We start from the raw sequence: 7973 nt of genomic DNA, 5'->3' as shown, positions 1-7973 counted from the left end.
GCAGGACAGACGTATCAGGAGAGAGCTGGCTAAGGCAGAGCAAAGTCAGCTGGTTCTGAGGAAGGCTGGGACATGGCATGCCTGATCAGTGCTATTAGCTATCTCTGGTGCTCAGTCAGGACCAAGGAGAAGAGTTATTTGAAATGGCCACTCAGATGGGCCTCCAGGTCTGCAACAATGGACACTGAAGGGGCCTCCCATCCTCTGAGATCCCTAAGCTCTCCCTCCATGCCTACCTCCCCTCACAGGGGTACAGAAATGACCCATCCCTCCCAGTCACACCCTCCTAGAACTCCATGCTGAAGCTTCCCTTTGCCAGTTCCCATGAGCCCAGGAGTGCATGGAATTTCCCCAGGCCCCATGGTGGTGGCAGTAGGCTCTCCCTCCATCCCAGTCTTCTGGGGACCTAGGCCTATTTTCTGCCAGACATGAGCTTCCTTCTCCCTGCTGCCTTCATCCAGGGGTGGGGCTTTTGCACACTTTGGCCTTTCCCAGAGGATCATCACAGGCCAGCACTTTCTACACATGTGGCTCACAGGAGGGTGTCTGGGGTGGGGGAATCAGGGAATGTAACCTGGAGTCCACAACCTCTGGTTTTTCTGCTTTGATCAGGAGTCATGTCTCAGCCTGGGAGGCCACGAATGAAGGCCACAGTCTCAAAGACAAACAAACAAAAGCTTGGCTATTTTGAGTCTAAGTTTCTGTGAGTACATAGTGACACTCACAGATCAAAAGTGTCTAACTGGAATCCCAGAAGGCATAAATGAACCAAACACATGTTTAAATCTCCACTGTGTTTTCTTAAAATTTACTGTCATTTAAAATCGGCAGATATGGCAACATGCTAGGAGGATGTCACTGGAATTGAATGGCTGACACCCCCTGTATATAGGACATGACCTCAGGAAGCTCCATTACATCCTATCATCTCCCAACACTGGGGCTGGGCATTGTTTGTTATTACATTGCATTCTTTCTTAAAAGAACTTAAAACTTTTATTTAGAAATTGACATATAATAGATCGTCCAGTAGGCTACATGATTCAAGGAAAATTGGAGTAAATGTTTTCTTGATGGGGGTATAGATTACTGGTATCTGTTTAATGTGCAGAGTGTACCTTTATTGAAAATATGTCATTGTGAAAAAATCTGTAGTAAGAACTCTAAGTATACTTCAGAAAAGATATATGATAAAAACTTCAGTGAAGGGCTTCCCTGGTGGCGCAGTGGTTGAGAGTCCGCCTGCCGATGCAGGGGACACGGGTTCGCGCCCCGGTCCGGGAAGATCCCACATGCCGTGGAGCAGCTAGACCCGTGAGCCATGGCTGCTGAGCCTGCGTGTCCGGAGCCTGTGCTCTGCAATGGGAGAGGCCACAACAGTGAGAGGCCCGCGTACCGCAAAAAAAAAAAAAACTTCAGTGAAATTGAATAAATAAGATTTCAGTAGTCTGTTTTTGGGAATGAAAATGAAATAATGACAATATTATGAAGTAAAACTATTTAACAACTAAAAATATAAATCTGATACCATAATTTTCAGATGGAAAGTTTAAAAAATATTGTCTACTTAGCAATGTAAGAATTACGTGTTCCAAACAAAGAAGCATTTCCAAAGATAGTCTAATTAGTAGTATTGTTTCATTTAGTCTTGCATATGCAGCTGAACTTAGAAGTTAAGTGAAAAGAGAAATAATTTGTAGGTGCCTACCATTTCAGTTAATTCCTGTCACTTAATTTTACTAATGGTCTTAAAAAGTATATGATGTATATATTAGTTTGCTAGGGCTGTTAGAGTATCTGAAACTGAGTAGGTTAAACAACAGAAAGGTACTTTATCATAGTTCTGGAGGCCAAAAGTCTAAGATCAAGGTGTCAGTGGGCCATGTTTCTTTTTGAAGGTACTAGGGAAGAATCTATTCCAGATCTTTCTCCTAACCTCTGGTATTTCCTTGGCTTGTGGCAGTGTATCTCCAGTATTTACACAGTGTTCTCCTTGTGTGCGTGCCTCTACATCAAAGTTTTCTACAGTATTAAGTTATCAGTCATATTGGATTAGAGGCTCACCCTACTGTAGTATTACCTCATTTTAACTAATTACATCTGCAGTGACCCTTTTGCCAAATAAGGCCACAGTCTGAGGAACTGGTGGTTATGGTATGTAGCCCTATATTATTTCAACATATGAATATGGGGCTACATGATTCAACCAACAACGTGATTAAAGACATTTTTGATCAAGTGTCTCTGAATACAATAAAAAATTATTTTTATATGTTAAGAAATGTCTTGAAAAGTTAATGTAAATAAGTCAAAACCACAAAAGATGATTTCTTTTCATTGGTTGCTATTGAGGCTGGTCTGATTATAAAAGATAAATTCAAGGTGACACTATTTTGAACATAGTTCTCTTTATTGCATTATTCTCCAGGAACATTTTTTGCGGGAGGGGGGTGCTAAAATATTAAAAATGGAGCAAGTCATGGATATGGCAATGATCATCATGAATTAAACAATCTTCTTGATTTAAGTCACAGTAAGTTTAAGACTGCTTGGTGAATATAGAGGTCTGGTGTACTATAGGGAGATCAGATGACAATGTTGGTATAATACACCAAGAGATGATTTTTACTTATGAGAGACACCAATTTGTTAATATCATTTGAGAGAAAATGGCTATGTCATCTCACTAGAAAATATTGGATCAAAAACTTGGCTTTTTTTAAAATTGGCATTATAATTCATTTGAATAAACACTTTGAATAATTCTCTGCAAATGAGTTCAAAAGTAGTTATACAAATATGTGCTTTAATTCATTTGGAAAGGAATAACATGTCCAAATTTGCTATACTAATATCAGATTCCAGAAATGAAATAAGTGATGGCCTGAATTACTTTCCAAAAATTGGAGTTTTAAAGGTTGAAAACACACACATATATATATGGATTTAAAAATCTCAAATACTGTGAAAATGGACAGACACTTTTTGACTTACCTTCTGGTATTAAGTCAAAGGAGTAACAAATTGCTATTAAACTTTTATTTATTCATGTTTTATATTTATTTTGAAATTAAAATATATCTAAAACTATTATGCTAAACATATAATCTTTTCATAAAAATAGATTTTGTTATATTTCCACTAGTTACTTTTTCTTATACATGATGGATTCCATTTATTATTATACAGTAGACCTGTTCTGCACATTATAAAATGTATTGAAACACAAAACTATTACTCAGCTTCAAATTAAATTGTGCAACACACTAGACTGCACGTGATTATATTTCATACTTTTAAACACATTTAAAAGAATATTCAGGGGACTTCCCTGGTAGCTCAGTGGTTAAGAATCTGCCTGCCAATGCAGGGGATATGGGTTCAATCCCTAGTCTGGGAAGATCCCACATGCCATGCAGCAACTAAGCCCTTGTGCCACAACTACTGAGCCTGTGCTCTAGAGCCCATGAGCCACAACTACTGAGCCCATGCACCACAACTACTGAGCCTGCATGCTGCAACTACTGAGGCCCGCACACCTAGAGCCCGTGCTCTGCAATAAGAGAAGCCACCACAATGAGAAGCTCGCACACCATAATGAAGAGTAGCCCCCGCTCGCTGCAACTAGAGAAAGCCTGCACACAGCAATGAAGACCCAACCCAGCCAAAAGATAGATAGATAGATAGATAGATAAATTCTCTACATAGAATCTTAAAAAAAAAAAAGAATATTCATTATAAGTACTTACCACTTTGTCATGTTAAAAGAGTACTCATTCATTCCATAGGGCCAAGCACTGTTCTAGATACCTATGAAAGTACTACCATTTTACCAAGGAGGAGACCAAGGTTCAGAGCAGTTACTTTCCAAGACCAGACAGTGATTGATGGACCCAGGAGTCCTTCTTACTCCAGAACTTGTGCTCTGATATACCATATTGCTTCTCTTTGTACAGTAGTTCAGGGAGTATATTACCTGTATGTACATATGTACATTGGAAGATCTATCTTAATTCTTTATATTATACGATCTGAAGAAAAATAGATATATAATTATGGCTTGAATAATGGCTGGGCAAATCCTTCCAGCAGTTTACTGTATGACTTATGAGCTTGAGAGCGTGGGTTTGAAGTCAGCCTGTGTTTGTGACCTGCGGAAAATCACTCAAACCTTCTAAGCCTTACTTTCCTCAGTAAAATGGGGTTAATCATGCGGTTGCTGTGAAGATTATCTGAGATGATGGATGTTAAGGCAGCCATTTAGTAACTCATAGGGAACCATCAATAAACTTTCCCTGATACAATAGATCTGTTTCATGCACTGCAAATATATTCTCTCATTCTTTCTTTTCAATTTCTCAATGGTATCTTTTGATGAACAAAAGTTCTTTCATAAATATTTTAAGTGTAAAATAAGTAGAGAAGATAGCACATGTCAGAACAGTACAGAAGTGATGAGTTTCATTAAAGTGAACCTACCATGTAAGCAGTACTTAGAACATTATCAGCACCTCAGAGGCTCCCTTATACCACTTCCTGTTCTTCCTGCCCTCAAAAGATAATCATTATCCTAACACCATAGAAGAGTTTAGTCTATTCTTAAACTTTATATAAATGGCATCATAGAGTATGAACTGTTTTTCTGCCTGGATCCTTTTACTTGACACTGTATTTATGTGATTCAAGCATGTTGATGCATGTAGTTGTGATTTGTTCATTTTTATTGCTGTATAGAAATTCATCATACAGATATTGCATCATTGACCCACTATATTGTTATAGAACATTTATGTTGTTTCTATTTAGAGTTACTATAAATAGTGCTGCTGTGAATATTCTTCTGTATGTTTCCTGGCAAACAGATGTGTGAATTTCTCTGGAGTAAATATCTAGGAGTGGAATTGCTGGTTCATAACATATGCACATATTTAGCTCTATCACATATTGCTAAAGCATATTCCAAAGTGGTCATACCAGTTTACAATCCCAGCAGGAGTGTATGCATGTTCCAGTTAATCCTGACTCTTCAGCACTAGTAACTGCACTGGTGACTGCAGTTTTTATTTTAGACATTTGGGTTGGTGCATACTAGTATTGGTTTGTGTGATTAATTTGGGGTTGATTCTGTGATGGTCGATGAAGGTGATCATCTTCTCTGAAGTATTGGCTACACATGTGTGTGTAGTGGCTATTAATTCTAGAAAGTTCCCTCATACTCTCTCTATCCCTCTTAAAGGTAACAACTATGTTTTCAGTCTCCGTAGGTCAGTTTTATAAGTTCTTAACCTTCACCTAAATGGAATCACATGATACATAGATCTGGCCTTTGTGGTTCAACATAAGGCCTTTGCAATTCTTCCATGTTTAATATTGATGAGAATTGTGTTTCTTTTTATTAGTAAGTAGTATTTTATTTTATAAAGTTAGCATTATTTATTCATTCACCTATTGATTATAAATTTGAGTTGTTCCCAGTTTGTGGACATAGTATTTTCATTAATTGCTTTTAAAAAGTTCTTTATGTTATATAGGTTAGCTCTGTCTAATAGAACTTTATATGCTGTCCACTAGCCAGATATGACCATTGAGCACTTAAGATGAGGCTAGTGTGACCGAGGAACAGAATTTTTAATTTTGGTTTAAATAGCCACATGTGACTAGTGGCAAAAGAGACAGTAAAGGTCTAGATACGCATCTTTTTGTCTGATATATGTAATGTGGAATATTTTCTCCCAGTCAGTGGCTTGCTTTTTTATTTATTTTAACAGTTTATTTTCATAAACAGTCTTAATTTTTGTAAACTCCAGCATTAATGTTGAAATTTTATTTTCTATTTGTGTGTTGCTACTGTATGTTGTATGCATATGTACTTTCTTATGTCAACCCTTTATACTGAGACTTTGCTGAATTCACTTATTAGATCAATAGTGTTTTGGTTTGGTTTTGCTTTATAATAATTCTTTTGGATTTTATACATATACAATTATGTCATGAACAAATAAATTTGAATCATGTTAGAAAATACCACAACTCAGGTTTTATTATGACCTCTTGAAATCAAACAAAGATGTAAATAGCAAAAGTATTAAAAAGAAGAAAATATATTTGTCTAATTTTGTTACTTACAAGGAGAGTTTGAATTCTGATTTTTAAAATTTGCTTGGGAGGATATCGTATCAGTTCATCAAATCCTCTGTGTGTCATCTAATGGCTGTTTTGTGTCAGTTATTCAAGTCTCTCCAATAATAGGTCTCAAAGACACAATACGGAAATATGCTGAGTCTGCAGAGTCTCTGTCTAAGCCCAAAAGTATGCTCCAAACGAATGAAGACCCTTGACATGAGAAGATTATATGGGAACATAATAAAAAGAGCTGTAGCTAGGGCATTTACAAGAGCTAGACTGACACATTAAATCTCTTGAGGCCCCGAGGAGAATCTAGAGTAAAAGCTAAGAATATTTCTGTGTTATAGCTCTCTCTAGCATAAAGAACATTGTTAAAAGTATATAGAGTTAACAAGTAAATTGGTTTAAATAATTAAGGTGAACATATATGAATAATTAATTACAAAATTATGGTATAGACTTCTAGTTTCATAGAATTCAAATTAATTCTATCTGTAGAGCCTTATATCTGTGAACTCTAAATTTTAAGAGCATATCATCTCAGAAATGGAAATTTTAAATTCCTTCTTGATCTTAAATGGATGCCTACATACACTTATAGTGTAAGCTGTACAGCAGAAACTGAATCAATTTCCACTTAAACACTATGGCAGATGCCTCTAGAAATAACATAAAAATGACTAAAATATAGGATGCTGTAATGCCTAGTATTAAGTTGCTGCTGATTCTTCAAGTAGTAAACAGTGAAGAATAAGATGTGTAGCTTTTGAAGTGACAAGAGCTGTATCTAGTCACTGGAGTACCGTTTAGAAAATATCTGTTCAATGCAGTACAGTATATTGATGTTTCCCATATACTTTCTTCTAAAAATTTACCATTGTGGCTAGAGCCTAGTGAACAGAGGGGAAATGGGACTAAATGAAGTTGATGAGTGGGCAAACACCTTATAGACAATGAGGAAGAAAATGGAATTTAAACATATGTGAAGGGTAGCCAATGAAATGAATTTAGTGGTGAAATGACATGACTGTGTTGGGATTGGAGGATTAATCTTTATGTAATATAGAATCAATAATGCAGAGTGGACAAGAGAAGAAGAATCAAGTTTTAATACTGGGTTACTGAATTGGAACTTCTGAACAAAGGCCATGACCAATTACTAGAACTAAATTAATTCATCAGGAGAAAAATCAAAATGCCTGTGGTTTCTAAAATTGCAGTAATTGCTTAAAGCTGGATATACTTATAAAAGCACTGGTTGAGCTGTGGGAACTGATTCAATGGAAACTCCTATGGGTGGTGTACAACTTTAAGAATGTTAAAAATTATTCATGATTAAGCCCCATTGAGTTGGTAAGTTAATAACATTTCTGTAGTAGAAAATGTTTCATCAGCTTAAGAAATATTAAAGATCAAAGTATAATAAAGAATTGGCAATTTATTTTAGGACATAAAATAGAAATCCAGGTCTCCAAATGTATTTTATTAAGGTATTTTCCTTCTAAATTAAATGGTGATTATCACTAATTTGATTAATATCAAATTTTCCAAACTTTGGTTTTGTGTTTATATCTAGTTTTTGTATCATAGTTGCAAAGTGAAAGCAAAATACCCAATAAAAAATACCCAAAATACCCAATAAAAAATACCTTTTATTAAAAAGTATTATGACTTTGAATGGTATGTTCAGATTGTGTATGTCACCATATTTGAATTTGTAGAATAAAGTATTTTGTCTGGAGGGTGGGATAAGGATGGAGTTAAGAGATAGACTTATACTCTTTTACTTTAGAACTTTCAGAATTGCTTGAATTTAAAATATAAATACAGCAACGTTGGAAATTTAG

This window comes from Delphinus delphis, chromosome 3 (genome assembly GCF_949987515.2).
Source record: "Delphinus delphis chromosome 3, mDelDel1.2, whole genome shotgun sequence".
Classification (NCBI taxonomy): Eukaryota; Metazoa; Chordata; class Mammalia; order Artiodactyla; family Delphinidae; genus Delphinus; species Delphinus delphis.
Note: the sequence above shows the minus strand (reverse complement) of the source record.